The sequence below is a fragment of the Schistocerca nitens genome, chromosome 5 (genome assembly GCF_023898315.1).
Source record: "Schistocerca nitens isolate TAMUIC-IGC-003100 chromosome 5, iqSchNite1.1, whole genome shotgun sequence".
Lineage (NCBI taxonomy): Eukaryota > Metazoa > Arthropoda > Insecta > Orthoptera > Acrididae > Schistocerca > Schistocerca nitens.
This window is the reverse complement of record NC_064618.1, coordinates 222,264,660-222,286,460: the sequence shown is the minus strand read 5'-3', so window position 1 is coordinate 222,286,460 and position 21,801 is coordinate 222,264,660. Positions and strand designations below refer to the sequence as shown.

At 43.7% G+C, this 21,801-nt stretch overlaps 1 protein-coding gene and 2 non-coding genes across 3 annotated transcripts in view; 2 read left to right on the top strand and 1 right to left on the bottom strand.

Moving 5' to 3' along the window:
• The window catches only part of LOC126260351 (lipase 3-like), a 166,937-nt gene that overhangs the window by 28,051 nt on the left and 117,085 nt on the right, over nt 1-21,801 (top strand). The gene's annotated exons all lie outside the window — the stretch shown is intronic.
• Trnas-cga (transfer RNA serine (anticodon CGA)) lies at nt 1,099-1,172 on the bottom strand. The gene has a single exon. It is a non-coding gene; the product is annotated as a tRNA-Ser (tRNA).
• Nucleotides 2,331-2,404, top strand: Trnas-cga (transfer RNA serine (anticodon CGA)). The gene has a single exon. It is a non-coding gene; the product is annotated as a tRNA-Ser (tRNA).

Below are 21,801 nucleotides of genomic sequence, written 5' to 3'. Positions count from 1 at the left end.
ACACTAAAAATAGTATACGAGTTTTGCTGTTTGGGCAGCAGAATTACTGATGATGGCTGAATTAGAGAAGATGTAAAATGTAGACTGGTAATAGCAAGAAATGCATATCTGAAGAAGAGAAATTTGTTAACTTCTAATATACAACTAAGGTTCAGGAAGTCTTTTCAGAGGGTAAGTTATTTGTCTGGAGAGTAGTCTTGTGCAAAAGTGAAACGCGGATGATAAGAGATCAGACAGGGAGCGAATACAACATCTTGTAATGTGCCGGTGTATAAGAAAGATGGGAAGAGCAAATAATATAATAGATGAGGAGGTGTACAATCGAACTGCAGAGGAAAAATGAAATGAATGGCTCAACTCAAATAACAGACGGGATCCGTTGATAGGACACACCATGAGGCATAAAGGAATTGTCAATTTGGTAAAGGAAGGGAGTGTGGGCGGTAAAAATTATAGAGGGGGTATAAAGAGTTGAAACAGCAAGCAGTTCGCGATGAATGTGAGTTGGGGTAGTTACGCAGAGATGAAGAGGTTTGCTCAGGAGAGTCTAGCATGGAGAGCTGTATAAAACGACTCTTCCAGATGAAGACTACGACGACGACAACAACAGCAACATGTCCATAAAACGTTTAATACGTATGTGGATCATCTCACAGAAGACAAACGACTGTGTGGATATTTTCAGCATGGTGGCGTAACAGCATACACTTCTGTTAAAATCTTCTGGGTTCAGAATGAAATTTTCACTCTGCAGCGGAGTGTGCGCTGACATGAAACTTCCTGGCAGATTAAAACTGTGTGCCCGACCGAGACTCGAACTCGGGACTTTTGCCTCTCGCGGGCAAGTGCTCTACCAACTGAGCTACCGAAGCACGACTCACGCCCGGTACTCACAGCTTTACTTCTGCCAGTACCTCGTCTCCTACCTTCCAAACTTTACAGAAGCTCTCCTGCGGACCATGCAGAACTAGCACTCCTGAAAGAAAGGATATTGCGGAGACATGGCTTAGCCACAGCCTGGGGGATGTTTTCAGAATGAGATTTTCACTCTGAAGCTGAGTGTGCGCTGATATGAAACTTCCTGTCAGATTAAAACTGTGTCCCGACCGAGACTCGAACTCGGGACCTTTGCCTTTCGCGGGCAAGTGCTCTACCAACTGAGCTACCGAAGCACGATTCACGCCGGGTACTCACAGCTTTACTTCTGCCAGTATCTCGTCTCCTACCTTCCAAACTTTACAGAAGCTCTCCTGCGAACCTTGCAGAACTAGCACCCCCAGGCTGTGGCTAAGCCATGTCTCCGCAATATCCTTTCTTTCAGGAGTGCTAGTTCTGCAAGGTCCGCAGGAGAGCTTCTGTAAAGTTTGGAAGGTAGGAGACGAGATACTGGCAGAAGTAAAGCTGTGAGTACCGTGCGTGAGTAGTGCTTCGGTAGCTCAGTTGGTAGAGCACTTGCCCGCAAAAGGCAAAGGTCCAGAGTTCGAGTCTCGGTCGGGCACACAGTTTTAATCTGCCAGGAAGTTTCATGTCAGCGCACACTCCGCTGCAGAGTGAAAATTTCATTCTGGAAATATCCCCCAGGCGATGGCTAAGCCATGTCTCCGCAATATCCTTTCTTTCAGGAGTGCTAGTTCTGCATGGTCCGCAGGAGAGCTTCTGTAAAGTTTGGAAGGTAGGAGACGAGATACTGGCAGAAGTAAAGCTGTGAGTACCGGGCGTGAGTCGTGCTTCGGTAGCTCATTTGATAAGAGCACTTGCCCGCGGAAGGCAAAGGTCCCGAGTTCGAGTCTCGGTCGGACACACAGTTTTAATCTGCCAGGAAGTTTCATATCAGCACACACTCCGCTGCAGAGTGAAAATCTCATTCTGGAAACATCCCCCAGGCTGTGGCTAAGCCATGTCTCCGCAATATCCTTTCTTTCAGGAGTGCTAGTTCTGCATGGTCCGCAGGAGAGCTTCTGTAAAGTTTGGAAGGTAGGAGACGAGATACTGGCAGAAGTAAAGCTGTGAGTACCGGGCGTGAGTCGTGCTTCGGTAGCTCATTTGATAAGAGCACTTGCCCGCGGAAGGCAAAGGTCCCGAGTTCGAGTCTCGGTCGGGCACACAGTTTTAATCTGCCAGGAAGTTTCATATCAGCACACACTCCTCTGCAGAGTGAAAATCTCATTCTGGAAACATCCCCCAGGCTGTGGCTAAGCCATGTCTCCGCAATATCCTTTCTTTCAGGAGTGCTAGTTCTGCAAGGTACGCAGGAGAGCTTCTGTAAAGTTTGGAAGGTAGGAGACGAGGTACTGGCAGAAGTAAAGCTGTGAGTACCCGGCGTGAATCGTGCTTCGGTAGCTCAGTTGGTAGAGCACTTGCCCGCGAAAGGCAAAGGTCCCGAGTTCGAGTCTCGGTCGGGACACAGTTTTAATCTGACAGGAAGTTTCATATCAGCGCACACTCAGCTTCAGAGTGAAAATCTCATTCTGAAAACATCCCCCAGGCTGTGGCTAAGCCATGTCTCCGCAATATCCTTTCTTTCAGGAGTGCTAGTTCTGCAAGGTACGCAGGAGAGCTTCTGTAAAGTTTGGAAGGTAGGAGACGAGGTACTGGCAGAAGTAAAGCTGTGAGTACCGGGCGTGAGTCGTGCTTCGGTAGCTCAGTTGGTAGAGCACTTGCCCGCGAGAGGCAAAGGTCCCGAGTTCGAGTCTCGGTCGGGCACACAGTTTTAATCTTCCAGGAAGTTTCATCTTCTGGGTTGTTAGGCCGCGTCATATTTCCTCCTGAAACAATCGACGTTTCGATCCCTCTGCTGGGATCTTATTCAGTGTTCTAGCAACAGTGGACACCGAAACACCCTGAAGAAGATCCCAGCAGAGGAGTCGAAACGTCGATTATTTTAGAAGGAAATATGACGCGGCTTAACAGCCAGAAGATTTTAACTTTAGTGACAACTGCCACGAAAGCCTGCAGACTTCCATAGCATACACTTCCATGGCAGTCTTGTCACGAATGCATGAGGTTTTCAGTGAGCAAAGTACAAGCAGCCGAGAGAGAGCAACACTGTGGCCACGCTGACCGCCTGTTCTCACTGCGATTTTTACCTGTGTGGGAACTTAAATGGTCAGGTGTACTGAAAAAATCCTCACACACCGTAAGAGCTAAAAAAGGAGGACACTGGAAATGGTGTTGCTTCTATTCCTGAGCCAGAGCTGCTACACGTGTTTTATAGTTTGCGCAACAATGTGAATGGTAGTAGTTTAAGCATCTTCTGCAGTGTTCCTTAAGAGCGTAAATATTTTCCGGGCAGATTTATTTTGCTCACATTGCGGATGTGACGGTCTGAATTATTTCCTGCACATTACACGTTTTTCGAACCATTGTGCCGATTTTAAAGTAGCCACAATAGCAAGTCACCCACGGTGGCCTCTGACGACGCGCTGGCAACCTTGACGTTGAGCATCCGTGCACCCCAAAAACAACAGCAAAACTACAAACTTCTGACACTGAAACCGCTTATATGCGAATGATATTTTAGTCTCACTACTTTTTCCTGTAACGCCAAAGTAAAGACTTGGAAGGGAAAGTATTGTTGTGGGTCTGCCAATTACGAAGAGGAAATAAATGAAAATGGTAGAAATAATGAACAATAATAAATTACTGAACCAAATTCGATGATTTTTGGAACACTTTTACACTGGCTTACTGTACTGTGCAATACAACTGAGGGTTACTTTTGTGAAACCCCTTATTTGTGTGCCATTGTGAAGTAGAAGTTTTATTTTTGGCTCAAAGATGCCTATAAACTTCCTCTGTAATGGTGCAAAAGGTAGTGCCCTGTGACCCCACACTTGGGCTCTGTGTCTCTTCAGTTATGTGTCGAAACATACGAAATAAAGGCCATAACTCAGAAGATCATGTGAGGTGTAAAAAAGTTATTGAAGGTATATTGGCATCAGATTTCATAACAATTCTTCCCAACGCCACGGTGGACGTACCATGCGATGCGAAGGTCCTTGAACCTGCTCCTACCGACATTTCACTCTTTCTTTTGAAGCCTCTACGATGGAAGTCAGGACCACGACGCCCAGCGTTGAACTCACAGGTTTTGTTATAGGTGCCCGAGGAACACATTTCAGACCCACGGCCACTCATAATCAACATGAAAAGGCCTCAGGGCACGGCGTAAAGTGCTTCAGTAAAACTACCCCTTTCCTTCGGGCGTTGATTCCCACACATTTCACGGTCGAAAACAACAGTTCACAGTACGATGAGCAACAGGACGACATTCTTGACAGTCTCCCCCGCCGACCCCCCCCCCTCCCTCTTCCCGGATGATTCAACCATTCTCTACAAACATCATGGCCTACAAACCCGTTGAAAGTGATCTGACCGCTTTGGAGTGTAATGCGGCAACAATTTTTGTTCTAGCGTACAGGGTGTAACCGCTAGGAACCGCTCAAGACCATTCGACAAAATTTGAACGTGATCTGCTTTTTCAGCTACCCAGTTTTGCGTTCTGATGTGGCGTGATAATGAGATGGTGCGACAATGACACATGAGTGAATTAAATGGCAAAGTACCCATCTAAGACTACCTTGTTTGGTAACACCCTCTGAGCTAACTGCCCACCTTTGCTGAGCACTTTAAAAATGTACCTACTCAGAGACAATCCATGATGTGTCTGGGCGCCTGCAGCAAGCATGTGGAATCACAGGCTGTCAACGTGTTGCCTGCCTCCAGGCGCATTGGACTCTGTCACAGTTGTCATTGTACACGCACACTTTTTAAGTTCAACAAAGGTGGGCAGGTGGCGGCAATGGTGTTGCCAAACTGGGTGGTCTTATAGGGACAATTTTGCATTTTATTCACCTGTTTCTCTATCTTGATCACTGGAAGGCTGAAAAACTGTAAGCACTCGTTGCAGCATTAGACAGCGTTCAGATTTCGTCGAATTGTTTTGATCGGTCCCTAGTACACCAGAGCAAAAAGTTTTGGTCGCACTGCACTCCAAACAGATATGATCATGTTCGTTGGGGTTGCTGGCCCATGATTGGGGTCAGGGGTGGCTGTTAGCTGTGTCCGAAGTTACCAAGAACATTAGTCCGTCGTTTTCGACCCTAAAACGGGTGGGACCGAACGCCGCAAGGAAAGGGGTTATTTCATTGATGCACTTTGTGTCATCCCATAAGGCATTTTCATGCAGATTCTGAGCGGCGGTAGGTCTGAGATGTTTTACTCGGCCACCCATAAGACGATCGAGTGATTTCAACGTTGGGCGAGGTGGTTCTGATCTCCATCACAGAGGTATGAAAAGAAAATACGAAATGTTGGTAATAGGGGCTGTGGCGACCTTCCCATCGTGTGACACTTCCACGGTGGCGTTGGGCAGCATTGTGACGAAATTTGGTGCCAACGCGTCATCATTAACCCACCTTACACTTCACATGAACTGAGCTCTGGCGTTTTTGTCGCATTTGTCGACACCTTCCTGTTTGAAACGCCGCCGTGCCCGAGGCTGACGCCGCTGGGCGCCACGCTTTTGCATCAATACGGCAGAAGGCTACAGTCACCTTTCAGCTAAATTTCGAACTTACACGTCGTAACGGGAGATTATTACAGTTTCGAAAAAGTGACTCTTTAACTGTGTTGTGCAGTGCAGACAGCAATTTCGCAACGTCGCCGCAGCAGATATTATTAAAAGACTCTGGAATATGATCAAGCGCAGTAAAAAACCTGGAAAATATATGTGGCAGTCCCTTATTTCCCTTAGCAAATAATAAATAGGAAAAGTAATGACATCTGATCTGTGGCATTCAAAATTGGTTTATTTCTTCGGAGTCTTACGTCACTTTGATTATAGATATCGAATGCAAATTGCTAAGATTCCCATGAGGCGCTTGTACAAAATCCACGGCACTTTTGAACGGGGCCTGACTGTACTAGCGATGCAATATCATTCAAAATCTGCAAAGCGATTGTGAGCAAATATTACGTCTCACGGAAGTTACGGATCGTTTGAGATATTGATCACTGTTGACAAAAATTCTCTTCTGAATATCTGAATGCTCATTTAGTAGATATTCGTACAGTATGTAATTGGGGTCTGAGGATTTGAGTAGCAGTAAGAACATTGTCTATGGCACAAATTAGAGACATTTTATAAGAGGAGCATCTGCCACTGATCTATTAGACATAATTTGAGCATGTTCAGTAGGCAAAGAGTACTGGACATTGTACATCCACCGTTTATAATATTCTCATGAATCCAATGTTATACAGCCGTTTTGTAAGACTACTTTTATAGCTGTTGTACTACATCATGTTCATAAGATGTATCTAAACACGTGTTCAATATTAAACAACGTTCATTTGTTTCGATTTACTAGCTGTCAAATACGTAACGCAATAACCTCTATTGCCGCGCGGGATTAGCCGAGCGGTCTTAGGCGCTGCAGTTATGGATTGTGCGGCTGCTCCCGGCGGAGTTTCGAGTCCTCCCTCGGGCATGGATGTGTGTATTCGTCCTTAGGATAATTTAGGTTAAGTAGTGTGTAAGCTTAGGGACTGATGACCTTAGCAGTTAAGTCCCATAAGATTTCACACAAAATTGAACATTTGAATAACCTGCCATTATGTATACCTCTATCTCTATTGCCCTACGTCCTTTTATGGACAACTTGTATTATATTTTGAACTATGTCAATGTTTATCTTTCAGTTGGAACTTTGCTGGAACATTGTTCCTGTCTGTAGTGATATTGTGTCAGTTGTTCTTTTAAATCTATTTTCTACCTGCCCCCTTCCTCGGTTCCTCCCCCACAACCACAGGTAGTTGGTTGTTAGGTTGTTTAGCTTACGAGAGTACCACCCACGGATTCTAATTTTTCACATGAATTCATCTAATCCAGTTTTCTTTTTATTTTAGTTCGGACTTTATAACTGTTATAGTACGTGACGTGCCAACGTTGTATCAAAGATGTGATTTAATGGCTGTCAATTACACAACGTCATAATCTCTCTTGCTCTGGATATGAGCCTACCATCATGCACCTGTAACACCTACATATAGTAATTATAGATATCTGTAATATATCCGTACATTGTACAAGTGAGAATCTGAGGATGACAGCTAGTTAAAGTCGAAACTGGGCATGAAATAAACTATTTCACAGCAAGCGATCTTGTTTTCTAATATTACACCACTGGCCATTAAAACTGCTACACCACGAAGATTTAACCGACAGGAAAAAGATGCTGTGATATGCAATTAGTTTTTCAGAGCATTCACACAAGGCTGGCGCCGGTGGCGACACCTACAACATGCTGACATGAGGAAAGTTTCCAACCGATTTCTCATACACAAACAGCAGTTGACCGGCGTTGCCTGGTGAAACGTTGTTGTGATGCCTCGTGTAAGGAGGAGAAATGCGTACCATTATGTTTCCGACTTTGATAAAGGTCGGATTGTAGCCTATCACTATTGCGGTTTATTGTATAACGACATTGCTGCTCGCGTTGGTCGTGGTCCAATGACTGTTGGCAGAATATGGAATCGGTGGTTTCACGAGGGTATTACGGAACGCCGTGCTGGATTCCAACGGCCTCGTATCACTAACAGTCGAGATGACAGGCATCTTATCCGCATGGCTGTAACGGATCGTGCAGCCATGTATCGATCCCTGAGTCAACAGATGGGGACGTTTGCAAGACAACAACCATCTGCACGAACAGTTCGACGACGTTTGCAGCAGCATGGACTATCAGCTCGGAGAACATGGCTTCGGTTACCCTTGACACTGCATCACAGACAGGAGCGCCTGCGATGGTGTACTCAACGACGAAACTGGGTGCACGAATAGCAAAACGTCATTTTTTTGGATGAATCCAGGTTCTGTTTACTGGATCAAGATGGTCGCATCCGTGTTTGGCGACATCGCGGTGAACGCACATTGGAAACGTGTATTCGTCATCGCCATACTGGTGTATCACCCGGCGTGATGGTATGGGGTGCCATTGGTTACACGCCTCGGTCACCTCTTGTTCGCATTGACGGCACTTTGAACAGTGGACGTTACATTTCAGATGTGTTACGAGCCGTGGTTCTACTCTTCATTCGATCCCTGCGAAACCCTACATTTCAGCAGGACAATGCACGACCGCACGTTACAGGTCCTGTACGGGCCTTTCTAGATACAGAAAATGTTCGACTGCTGCCCTGGCCAGCACATTCTCCAGATCTCTGACCATTTGAAAGCGTCTAGTCAATGGTGGCCGAGCAACTGGCTCGTCACAATATGCCAGTCACTACTCTTGATGAACTGTGGTATCGTGTTGAAGCTGCATGGGTAGCTGTACCTGTACGCTCCATCCAAGCTCTGTTTGACTCATGCCCAGGCGTATCAAGGCCGTTATTACGACTAGAGTTGGTTGTTCTGGGTACTGATTTCTCAGGATCTTTCTTTTCTTTTTTTCTTTTGCTTACGCCACCGTCCCGCAGCGATCGCAGGGTCGGCGTGATTAGAACGGATTTGGCAAGGTTAATTTTAGGGGTGGGCGGATGACCTTCCTGCCGCCACCCCGTACCCGAGGACGTAATCAGTGTACCCCAACTGTCTGCTTCTAGTGTAAATCGTGAAATACTGCGAATGTGTTTCAAATGTCTGCGGCGCATGTAACTGAGGCGGAATGTGGGGACCAGCAGGATGTGAAAAACCGCCTAAAACCACATCCAGGCTGGCCGGCACACAACCCTCGTCGTTAATCCGCCGGGCGGATTCGATCCGGGGCCGACGCGCCTACCCGAGTCCAGGAAGCAGCGCGTTAGCGCTCTCGGCTACCCAGGTGGGTGCTGATTTCTCAGGATATATGCACCCAAATTGCGTGAAAATATAATCACATGTCAGTTGTAGTGTAATATATTTGTCCAATGGATGCCCGTTTTCCATCTGCATTTCTTCTTGGTGTAACAGTTTTAATGGCCAGTAGTGTATGTATTGCAAATAGTGATGTGGCAATCCACGCGGCGCCTATCATAACGGTAATACATATGCGTCTGCATAAAGTTTAACGGATGACCCGAGACCTGTGATTCGATTGTTTCTGAACGAAGTTCTTACCTAACAGTTTCCAGCAGCCTTATAAACGTTACCAAGTGTAGAATGTGTCTAGCGATGGTTGCTCGGGAATGCAATAGTACTGTTTCTGTTTCTATCCTCTTTTATTTGTTTTGTAATATCGGCCAGCAGACGTTTACATGCGAGCTACGAGCGTTGACGTCCAGTTACAGGATAAGTTACGCGCCAACGTCCGGCATTGACCCGAAGAAGCGGGACAAGCTGGTACCCGCAGCTGCATTCTGAAACACGGAGCTCCGCATGTGGGCGGGCGCAGCAGCGGCCTGCTCTAGCTAATCTGGCCTGTCGTCCAGTTAATGTCGCGGGAAGGCTAGCCAGTTAGTTACGGTAGCTTGCGGTAATTGCTTTGTTTCGAAATCTGTATTTAGGCAGCCTTGTATATGGCAGTACGTGACAACCGTGAACTATACACGCTGAGCCAACAAAGGGCGTAAATATTCGTATGATGAACGCAAGAACTGTTAATGTTTACAGCTGCGAAATTATGAGTTAGAATTTTTCAACAAAATTATAGACAGGAGTACACATACGAAGTTCCTGTCTCAAAACGCTCGTATATTTTTCTGTACGAGCTCTGATTTCACTTATTTTATAATGATGATCGTTTCTCCCTATGTAGGTCGGAGTCAAAACAATATTTTCGCATGCGGAAGAGAAAGTTGGTGATTGAAATTTCGTGGGAGGACCCCGGAGCAACGCCTTCGTTTCAGTGGTGTCTACCTCAAATCCTGTATCATGTACAGTCGTGGACAAAACGAGCGAGACCCCTCGCCTTTTCTTTATGCTGACCCGCACGGCTTTAAAGTCTGCTACACAGCATAACAGGCAAGGCGACGAAGTGCTACCAACATACTATGCACAGGCGTGAAATTGACAAACTATCTGAATTTTTTTAAACTGTTTTCAATAATTTGTAAGACTATATCAATGCTGATTAGTGTGTTAAATACAACACGTAAATATAAGACAGAACTGAAAGAAGAAACGCTGATTGGTATGAACTGTATCAATAAAAATGAATTTCAACTTATCGACATAACATAACTGTTTTAGTAAGACAAAGAACCCCAGATTGTTACGCATGAGCAAAATTTTATCAGCATTCGGCCGCGAAACGGTCTGTGTTAACGTTCAGACCAGTCATACTGGATTACTGTTGCTGACTTACCATGAAAGTGTGCAAATTTAGCTATGCGTGAAGATTCATAACGAAATTCAGTTAAAAATCATTCAACGCCAAACTTAAGTCAATTTCGTTATTGACAGAAGCGGAAAAAGTAGGCAGTAACATGTATGAAATTCTACAAGAGTGTCATATTGACATCCACAGGGCGCCAGTACAGAATAAAGGTAGCGATAAAACGTATTGGGGGCGCGAGAATTTCTTAAAATTGCTTTGCTGATATTCTACCTGCCTCCATCGAGATTAGAACCGAAAACAAACCAGACCTTCCTTTCACTACGCTAGCAGACAACCCCGGCAAAGAGCCCTCTATTATTACCCCAGACATGAATAAGCCGGCAATTTCGCAATGAACATGGCAAAATGATCTGCAGTTTCTGTTGCATAGAGCTTTCTGGACTCAAAAACATGAATTTTCTTCCTTTATGTCACCGCTTACGTGACTATCATTCGGGATGTTTATCGAAATAACAAAATACTGTTATTAGAGAGTAAATTTAGTAGGATAATTCTGGACCACCCCAGGAAATAAACGGCTACATAGCTGTCAAACGTATTCTACACTGTTTCTAATTCTCCACTGGACTCGCCACAGCCAGAAAACGTTAATTAGCCGAAGTGTTTCTTAAGCTAGCTAGCAATGGGAATGTTCGCACTTCTAAAACACGGTGGCATTAATACTGTGATGTGAATTACCACGTGTATAGGCAAATGGATTCTATTTGCATTCCTGTAAACGTGATTTAGATCGAAAGCGTAGCTACGATTAATACGGTGATGTATCGACTGCAAGTAGAACATTTCGAATAAAGAGTAGGTGTTATTTATGCGGCCCTCATCTTCAGTAGCTGCCGTAGCTGTTTTCGTTGTTAGGATTTCGACACCTAAACCGGTAAAAATGGAACCCTTCTACGTCAACGCAATCTAAAGATACGGCCGTTTATGTAAAGAAAATTTACGCGAAAGGTCAAAAAATGGGTTCAAGAACTATGCGACCAAACTGCTTAGGTCATCAGCCCCTAGACCTAGAACTACTTAAATCAAAGTAACCTAACACACATCGATGCCCGGGGAAGGATTCGAACTGACGGCGCAAGCAGCCGTGCGGTCCGCGGAATGACGCCGTTGAAAGCACGGCTAACCCGCGCCGGCGAGCTGTTAATATCATCTGATGTTGCTAACAAGTTATTTAGTTCTGGTGAATGATTTTCTGCGCAGTTCATTTAAGATAGAATAACTAAAATATATTAGATGTTACGGAAGACGAAGGACGCCTAATTCATTTCCCTCTCTTTATTTATGATTTAAGATTCGCAATCTGAGCATACCTATTATCCATAACCACACTTTAGCGCCACACAGATATGTGAAAGAAACACATTGGCGTACAGTTTTAGACATAAAAACTGACCGCCGGTCGGCCGCCACAGAGACTAAGTCCGAGTCGTTCACTTAACGTGGCCAATAAAACACAATCTGGCAACACTGTTAGACGCGGAAGTCTTAGGAGGAAGTGTTGTCTACTTCCGAGATGTTCTCGGATTGTGTGAGCCCTTGGTCTAGTGGTGCCCGAACGGTAGTTCAGTGTGTTCGGTCAGAGGGCTAGCTGCCCTCTAACAATAAAAAAAAAAAAAAAAAGCTGGTTTAATGGATCAACAACGAACTGAAACGGGTGTCTTTCGACGTCCGCCCCGAGCAGATACAACGAACGAAAACGAACAAATTGATATGAACTTTGTGCATTCTAAACTTATGGTCGCCTGTTTGCGTCCAACTGCTCTTTTTTTTTTTTTTTTTACCGCATTTCGGTCTAAAGTTATGAGTCTGATTGAGCATCGAAGATAATTCGCATAACATTCTACCCACCAGCAATAACAAGTATTCCAGAAACAACTCCGCAGGACAGCTCGCGGCTGCGTCGCGATCATAACAGCTTACGCTCGAGCGTTTCCCCGCGCTGCAGCGGCTACCGGCCACCGGCCAGACGCCACCCGCCGCCTGAAATCCGGCGCCGCCCATTTGAACGCGCGCCACGCTCTCAGTGTATATATCAACTGTCATTTTCGAATTTGAAGTTCTAGTTATCATCTTGCAGTTAAGCACTGGATTTTGCATACTTGAAAATCATGAACTACAGTTAAGCATTGTAAAATTGGGTCGCAAGTGGAAAGAGGTGTACCATCTGCAACACAACGTTTACTTTTGGTATAACAGAGGGGTGAATGCAGAGGAGGCAGCTAGAGATATTTGAACTGTGTTTGGAGCGAGTGCTTTTGGGAAAAATACGCCAGAAAAAGATATTCGTGTATCAACAAAGATCGTTCTGGCGTGAATGATTTTCCACATTAAGGAAGTCTCGACTACTGATATATGTGATAGATTACCATTTTACCATCATGCGACATTTGCATTCAACAGGCAAAGTTCAGAAGTCTGGTGTAGGAGTACTGCATGCTCAAATTCGAAACAACAAAAATCAACGGAGTGACTATTATTGAACGTCCTCAGGTTGCACATCGAGCATTCCTATGCAGTTCTGTTACTGGTGACGTGTCATGATGCCTTTATCGTTAACTTCCTAAGAAGAAATGAAAGGGGGAGCCCCACCAAAAGAAGTAAACTCGAGGAAAGAGTAGTGTGAACATAATATTTTACATCTGATAAATCCAAAAGTGTGTTTTGGGATACGAATTCTGCCCCCAGGGTGTGTGCAACACAGCTGGAATTTGTTGCCAACAACTGAGACACTTTTCGGTATCAGTGTAAGAAAATCGAGGAACAAAACTACATCACCTGTGCTACTGCATGATAACGCACTATGTTGATTTGAGAAACAAAACTATCCAGGAGATTGATAGGAAAGTCGTCTCTCAGGCACTTGTATTGATAGGGAAGTCCTCTCTCAAGAACTTGTCCCTCTCGTCATATATTTGTAAAATTTTACCTTTCCCGCTCTTGATCGATCAACCATCAAGGCAATTCATTTCTAGACGAAAATACTCTTATAACTACTCTGGTTTAATGACATCGTTAGAACCAGTAGGTTTCTACAGGCGTAGAATTTGTAAACAACTTTAGCATTGTCAGATCGTTTTAGATATCGTGAAAGAGAATTCTGCTGCTGATTAATTTCTCTTTGATAATCACTGTTGCGTTTAGTAAACTAATGGAAAATGCAATTAAAATACTCACTGTACTATTACAAATTAAATTTAGCTTACTACAGAAACATCACGACGGCAGTCTAACTTAATGAAGCATTAAGTGTCTGTGAGACGATTGAGCCTATGTTAACACGAATTAGTAGGATATTACCGGCTTTTAACTTCGAAAAGATCTTTATTTATTTCATTTCCTGTACCATTCGTAAGTATTATGAAAATGTAACATTTCATAGATAAAATTATATATTAACAACAACAAAAAATATGTCGGTAGAAAACAAAAATGGCATTATGAATTTGGCAGTACCGTAAGGTACTAAGGGTTACTGAAAGAAGCAAGACGAATTTTGCTCTAGCGTTGTCTTACGATTTCCTTATTGAGATTTTGTCTGCCTGCTTGTAGCTGTGCTACAAAAGAATGAAAAGTCTGGCTTTCAGCGAGTCTCGAAAGGCGTACGAAAGCAGCTTGCACCTGGCAGCTTAGCATGTTACCTGGGAAGTGGTTTTTTCCTAAAGTGGGAAGACATCCTTTTGTGGTTGAATTGTTGGCAAATTGTTAGTCAGTGTTTATTTTTTCTGGGGCTCTGATGAGCATAATCGTAAGTCGCTTGTTGATGGGCCGGCTGCGGTGGCCGAACGGTTCTAGGCGCTTCAGTCCGGAACCGCGCGACTGCTACTGTCACAGGTCCGAATCCAGCCTCGGTCATGGATGTGTGTGATGTCTTTAGGTTAGTTAGGTTTAAGTACTTCTAAGTTCTAGGGGACTGATGACCTCCTGCCCGCATCTCGTGGTCGTGCGGTAGCGTTCTCGCTTCCCACGCCCGGGTTCCCGGGTTCGATTCCCGGCGGGGTCAGGGATTTTCTCTGCCTCGTGATGGCTGGGTGTTGTGTGATGTCCTTAGGTTAGTTAGGTTTAAGTAGTTCTAAGTTCTAGGGGACTGATGACCATAGATGTTAAGTCCCATAGTGCTCAGAGCCATTTGAACCATTTTTGATGACCTCCGCTGTTAGGTCCCATAGTGCTCAGAGCCATTTGAACCTTTTGATTGTTGATGGGTGTGATTTCTTTGACAGAGTTGATGATAGATCTGTGTTCGAGAAATGCAATGCCGAAGACTGGTACGCCTTTCGCTACCTTTAGTTGTATTTTGCTCTTGAAGATGCAATGGTTTCCCTAATGCAAGATTTCATTGTCAGTTAGTCGTGGTTCTTAAAGAGCAAGGATGAGAATTTTTTGTCGGTCGATTTCTTTTGTGAGATTATTTAGTTTTCGTGTTTGAATCAATGTATCGATGTTTACTTTACCGGACAGGACCAGAGGGTGTTGAAGCCTTTGAAAGCAAATATTTTCAGCCAAGCTCATTGAGCTAACAGACGCTGGCCAGAGCAACGGTGATTTTCACTCAGACGTGTCTGGATTTTGGGTTCTACGGATTGAGTAGCCGTTCAGGATTGTGTTAGTATTTGGTTCACCCCCCTGTATTTGATTACCTCGGTACCACCCATATGGGGGAGGGTTTCCCCTGTCCGCCACACGCGATTATTATTATTATTATTATTATTATTATTGTCATTATGTCATCAGCAAATCCGATATGGTGTATCTTCCCACCACTGAAATAGACGTGTATTGTTCGACTCAGTATTTCCATCACATAAATGTGGGTTATAATTACGTTACATTGTTGCTAGTAGACATATTTCTCAATTTTTCGTAGACAGTTGCTACGTTACTCCATCATAGGAATTTATGTGCGCAGCATTGTTGCAATACAGACGTTCAAATTATCCGATTTCTGTAATTTGATTTCGATACCAGATCGTTCTAATCGGATTTAGCCAGGCAGTCTTAATGTGGAAATCCGACTACGACTCTCATCATATGATAGACGGGGTAAACCACATTCTTAATCGGACTGTTGAATATAGATCACTTATCTATGACAGGGCCTGAATTCTTAAACACTGTAGAAAATAATAATCCAATGTGCTTATTACAAATACGTTATTTAAATATAAATATATGAACTAACGAGATAACACTTAATTTACAGGAGCAGAGCCCCATCCATCATAGCAAAGCAGTGCGAGATTGGTTTCAGGGCCAAGAGAGGGTAAAGCTGTTGCCGTTTGTTCCACGATCACCAAACATCAACCAGATAGAGAATATGTGCCATGTGGATCTACAAAAGCAAGCGACCTTTGGACAAAATAGAAAACATATGTTGGGAAGTAAACCATCACGCTACACTGTCGACGGCTTAATGAAATCAACTCCCCTACGCCTTCGAGAAATCTTACGTAATGGTCGTGGGTGGGTTGGTTACTAAAAGTATAAAAATATGTTCAAATGTGTGTGAAATCTTATGGGACTTGACTGCTAAGGTCATCAGTACCTAAGCTTACATACTACTTAACCTAAATTATACTAAGGACAAACACACACACCCATGCCCGAGGGAGGACTCGAACCTCCGCCGGGATCAGCCACGCAGCCCATGACTGCAGCGCCCAGACCGCTCGGCTAATCCCGCGCGGCTACTAAAAGTATACTCGTCCACAAAACCCATGTGGACAGTTATCTGATAATCGGTCAAGCTTTGCTTTGTCGCAGCTCATTAGCATACAAGTCCATTTACTTTCTGTCTCCTCCTTGCAATTCTTGCAATGCAAGGTAATTGAAAAAACTCATCCACTCGACGCCAACTGAGGAACTGACTGGTGCATATGTTGTTCAACACACAGTAGTTGTCACCCTCACTGGAATCAATGATTGTGTGTGTGTGTGTGTGTGTGTGTTTTCGTGTTTATGCACAATCTGAATCAATACTATTAACATTAGAGAGACAACCAACAATAAATATTGAATCAGATATGACTGTAAAGTATTTTAATGCGATGGGAAGTTACAAACTGAATTTTCACCCAACCCACGTCCTGCAGATTACGTTAAGTAAGATGTATTAACTCCATAGTATCGTTAGCAGAGGCAGTGCGCTCTTCTTGTCGAGGTTCGCGACACGTGCAGTGATCGGCAGTGCCCAATGCCGCCGCGATTTGTTTATGCTGGCTGAGCGTGGACACTGCAGCAGACGCTTCGCCATAAACAGAAAGAAATCACCTTGGCTCTGACTGCAGTGAGCGGATATCACTGCCTGCGTGTTCTTATAGTAACCTTATAGGAACCTTCTCACGAAGGAATGTGAGGTGATACCAAAATGTATCCAACATAGAAAAATTAACTGCAGCGTTTTCATGTATGCAGTAGTAGCACACAAGGAAATATTATGTCCTGGAAGCGTATATTTCATTTCCTCTTCTCATATTAACGCCCTTGTTTTAGCATGAAGTGAGAAAATAAACACGAAAAACTAAAGTTCCTGAGAAGCATATGAGTCATTTCCTCTTCTCATATCATAACTGTTGTTTTAGTATGAGGTAAAAAAATAAAGAGTTTAGGGTTCTGAAACATAATATGACACCAGATTCTTATCGTAGGCGCTATCGGAAACGCAAAAAGCAGGGAGCTATCCATTCTTTTGTCCAAAAGTCTGTTTCCTTTCATGCATTACTCACGCTAGGATATTCTTATTTAAGGATTTGTGGGCATCAAGTCCTTCAGCAGAACAAGCCTTATGTTATTGTGCTATTACGGTATGGAAAAAATGCAACAAAGACGAGTTCCGCTGGAGCAGTGAGGCTATTTGCACATGTCTGTATTCAGCAATGACTGCCAGCTGCCACAGAATCCTTGTGGCAGGCAACACAACTGTGCGTGCACTTCATACTTCATTCAGTAAGTCGTCAGGAAATGGATGGAAACGACAAATTAACGTTCCTTTCCGAGTCGTATTCAATCCAGAATGAGGTGTTATTAAGGTAGTTGAACGTTCTAGCAATTACACTTCTATAATTCCCATATGAGTATTCCGATAGCCAAAAGAACCCGTTAGTGTGAAACCATCTGGAACTGCATTAACCTCAAACTGCAAGAGCTTGGGACAATACGTGGACTCTTCTCTTCGCTAGGTGATCTATTACTGATATTTAGGATCTCTCCGTCCTAGGCGTAATGGAAATGGAACTTCAGAGGCGCTTTCCGCTTTTCTTGGCAAACATGAGAAACTTGTAATCACTGCGAGTTACAACTGCGTGATGATAATGGTTCAGGTCGTCAGTAGTGTGGTGGTGTTATGCTGTCAAACTGCAACGTTAATGGTGGCACACAAAATTTAGCGCTGACTACCTACTTAAGTAAAGATAGTGTTGTGGCGTCGTCGCTTGTCTTTATTTGGCCTCAGCTTGAGTAATCCGATTTAACGAACATAGTACTACATCCGCGGGCTGCTAATGATACAGTATGACTATAGAGATCATCTTGCGGGAATTACATTAATTCAGCAATGAATTGCTTAAAAAAAATTACCCTTAGCTATGCAGCTGGAATGACTCACTACACAGGTACTCTACGTTAAACTTTGTTAAGTGATCAGTTCGCTGCAGTCCTGCTTCTACTGTTTGTAAATACTTGTATACTTCAAAAACGGTTCAAATGGCTCACAGCGCTGTGGGACTTAACGTCTGAGGTCATCAGTCCACTAGAACTTAGAACTACTTAAACCTAACTAACCTAAGGTCATCAGACACATCCATGCCCGAGACTGGAGTCTAACCTGAGACCGTAGCTGTCGCGCGGTTCCAGACTGTAGCGCCTAGAACCGCTCGGCCACCCTGGCCGGCATACTTGTATACTGACCATTCGTTATTTGACTGAATATGAACTACAATCTAATTCGCATGTATACGACATGGGTTAGCGCCGGCACAAAGGTATGACTAGGGATTGGATGCCGTTGGAGTCCCGTTATTTTGATGGCAAGACAAATGTTCGCAAATCACCTCTATTGCCTCAAAAAACAATTGCATCTTAAATATCGAGGGACCGATGGCCACACTGTCACAGCGTGTTGAAATACAGCAACGACGGCAGTTGAAAATTTGTGACCGACTGAGCTTCGAACCTAGACCTCCTGCTTACTAGACAGACGTGCTGACCACTGCACTATTATTTGTTTAAAAAGTTTGAGAAGACTTTCAGCACCAGCTAGGCGGGGGCAAAGAGGGCAGGGGTCGAAAATCCGAGGCCTGGCCACAATGCCTCCCCCAATACCTGTCACTGAGCAGCTGCATTATTCACATGTATTCCATGTGTGCATTCATATATTCCTTTAAATTGAAGAACAGAACTGAAGTAGTAATTAAGGTAAAATAAATTTCAGATTGTCGCCTCCAATGGCGTGCGTTCCTTGTGGAACATAACTTATAACATTGAACAGGGTGACGGAAAAATAAATAGCAAACATTCATTCAGAAATATATTCACAATTTAAGTTATTATGCACTGGATGTATATGAGGCCTGTAAGGAAGCCATATATTTGTCAACAAATGGAAGAAGTTTCGGAGCCGGAGTGGTTTTGCCAAATTAGAACAGTTCTGAAGTTAGAACCAACGTAAAAGAATATTCCAGGAATAAAAAAAGTGAAAGAATATTATTCTGCTTCTAATCAATAAAATTGTCCACCTCTTTGTAGCCCACATAAAGCAATAGATAAAAAAAAATTTAAACCATTCCTTATATTTGTTATTCTTCTTCAGCTTAAAATGTTCTTCTGCAATATAAAACATGCACTCTTCTAAGTTTTGTTTATTACGACGTAAAACACAAACTGTCCCAGAAGCCACGAATAACTGTTATTCTTTGCGGACGGGTAACATTTCCAGTCGGGCTGTAAAGCTTCAGTTATAGGTATATGACTTTCTGCGGTTCTGTTGATAGTGCTAATTTCTTCCTAGTCCAGTTCGAAATTCTGATTCTATTTTCACATAAGAAGGTGTGCGTTACAGTTTCTACAAGCCCACATTTGTCGCAGTATAGAGATGGTCTCAATTTTATTTTTCATAATCGTTCGGCTGTGGGTATGGTTTCGTCTACAACGTCGCACCGTACGGCACTGACTCTAGTTGGTATAATTTTATTGTTCATATTTTTCCAGACGTTCCTCCAATTTTTTGTAGGTTAATTTACCGGAATTGGTTTGTGTAGACGATGTCTGGTAACATAATCATAGACGGTTCTAGTGTTGGTTTGTGCTGGTAGACGTCTTATACAGCTCCAGTCACCATAGTACTTTCGGACGTAATCTATGCTGGCGTGCTACATTACCAGGAGCGTTCCTGTCCCCAGGCTCTAACGAGAGGAACAGAAGTTTCGTGATGCCTGTCTTAATGGCGTGTATTAGTTTAAAAGCACGTCTTTAATTCCAAGTCCTCTGTTTTGCCTCTGCAAAGTCGCCGTGTGACAGGATACTTTGAAGATTTTTTTTCCACTCATACCAAGAGGCTACAGCTAATATTTAATGTGCTGTGACCTGCAGTATCGGTAAGACTGCTGCGACATGATAAATTTTGCTAAGTATGTGTGTATTTATAAACTGAACTTTCTGCAGCCAGTCTAACGATCGCATGTCATGGGCCTTCAACAAGGTTCTGATGACATTAAGTTTCCGCTCCCAATTGTTCGTGGCCATGCGCTTGGGATTCGCCCTTAATCACAATCCGAGTTAGAGTCTCTCTTCAGTTACATCTAACAAAAAAAATGATTCAAATGGCTCTGAGCGCTATGGGACTTAACTGCTGTGGTCATCAGTCCCCTAGAACGTAGAACTACTTAAACCTAACTAACCTAAGGACATCACACACATCCATTCCCGAGGCAGGATTCGAACCTGCGACCGCAGCGGTCGCGCGGTTCCAAACTGTGGCGCCTAGAAGCGCTCGGCCACTCAGGCCGGCAGTTACATCTAACCAGTGCGCACCTATTGCACTACTGTAAGAACCGAGATACAGTATTTTGGATTTAAAATTTTGTAAATTTGTGACAAGAACTTATGGGACCAAGCCCCCCGGCCATTATTTCACTCGCTCGCCCCTACACTGTATTCCCGCGTGGGTTCGGACGATGTCGTGCGTCTAGCACTGAAAACTATAGATGAGCCGCCGAGACCCAATTAGTTATATAGGATGTTTCAGGAGAAATAGTAAATATTGTAGGAAATGGTAGTATAGAAAAAATTGTTGAAACAGTGACATATAACATGTGTCCAATTTTTATCGAACATACATATAGCTGGGTTGCAGTGTATCTAGAGGTAGCCCTGGATGGAAAAAATATTATGAACACCTCACATAAAGAATGTGTTCCACTGCGAAAGACAATCTTATAAGCACTAGAAGCTGCTGTAGGGTAAACTGGGGTCGAAACCCAATACTTACTGGATATACACCTCTGCAAAAAGACCATTGATAATTTATAGGCCTATAATATGAACAAAGTCGAACAGAAGGTGGCTGCTAGGGAGTCTGGCAAGGTGCAGAGACTGATCTGCTTTCACAAACAGATGGAATTAGCAGGACATCCACTCCTGTGATTGATATTACGCTAGACATGCCCGCCTTACACCTGTGGCTTAAAATGGAGGCAGCGGCAGGGACATAAAGGCTATAAATTGTAAATAGCTGGATATAGTTAGAATATACGGAATCCCAAATCAGTATGGCGATGGTTGGGGAAATGCCGACTAACTATACAATAACTTCTAGCTGTTTCAATAAACCTTGCCATGTAACACTTGGAAGCAGGGAGCAGTGGAAGAACGAACCACTACACCGTGCAGTAGACATAATATAGTGGTTTACTGACAGGTCGAAAACAGATGAAAGTACTGGGTCCGGTGTACTGCCTAGAATCTCTTTAGGGAAGACGGCCACAGTATTACATGACATCTTCTATCAGCATGTGCACGGAGGAGAATTAGAGTAGAGCCTACAAAAATCGTAGCATCTACTTTTATTCAGACAGCCAAGCAGCTCTGAAATCTCTATCAGCCCCTGTAACTAGATCGAAGGTCGTGGCAGAATGCCATGAAGCATTTTCTTTCGGACATGTCCGAAAGAACAGACACCACACATATCTCCATAGGCAGGGTGTTTCGGGAGGAATAGTAGATATTTTAGCAGGTGGTAGTACAGACGAATTGCATAAAAAACTTCCATATAAATGGGTCCACTTTTTATTGAGGACAGAGATACAGCTGATAGTACGTAACCCTAACACACTCAAATCAAAGGCAAATGAGAACGTTCAAAGTTGATTTTCAAAAATTCCGCCACCAACTTCAATGCACATTTGACTTCTCTAGATAACACCACGTGTAGCTCCTCTTAGGTCGTCTTTGCGTTCTTTTATGGGGGCTGCACTATTCATAATCCGAACGA